Source organism: Penaeus monodon, chromosome 23, assembly GCF_015228065.2.
Source record: "Penaeus monodon isolate SGIC_2016 chromosome 23, NSTDA_Pmon_1, whole genome shotgun sequence".
Classification (NCBI taxonomy): domain Eukaryota; kingdom Metazoa; phylum Arthropoda; class Malacostraca; order Decapoda; family Penaeidae; genus Penaeus; species Penaeus monodon.
In genome coordinates, this window is record NC_051408.1 from 16,305,769 (window position 1) to 16,306,124 (window position 356).

At 37.9% G+C, this 356-nt stretch overlaps 1 protein-coding gene across 1 annotated transcript in view; it reads right to left on the bottom strand.

Annotated features, from left to right (window-relative positions):
* The window catches only part of LOC119588153 (Down syndrome cell adhesion molecule-like protein Dscam2), a 164,747-nt gene that overhangs the window by 113,249 nt on the left and 51,142 nt on the right, over positions 1-356 (bottom strand).

Genomic DNA, 356 nt, shown 5'->3' on the forward strand with positions numbered 1-356 from the left:
ACATTATCATTTTCGCATAGAACAAAGACCAAAACAGTCTACCCGTGTAAACAAACACGGTAGTCCTTCATGGATAAACTCTACGGATCACCCTCCAAATTTAACTAGCCTAAAGAATCGACAAGCAGAGGGTTCTAATACGAGAAAACGTATATTCCCCATTTGAGAGCGAATTCGGGCTTCTGGGATTATTGTATAATCCTGTTCGGCGGAATTGCAGAATATGATATCGATTTTCTTGCATGTTGCTGCTTAAACCTATGAGGGCAAAATCATTTATTTTTTTTTATATTTATGCAGTGTGTAGTAGCACTACACTCCTCAGTGTTATTGTTTTCGTAACCATTATTACCCAC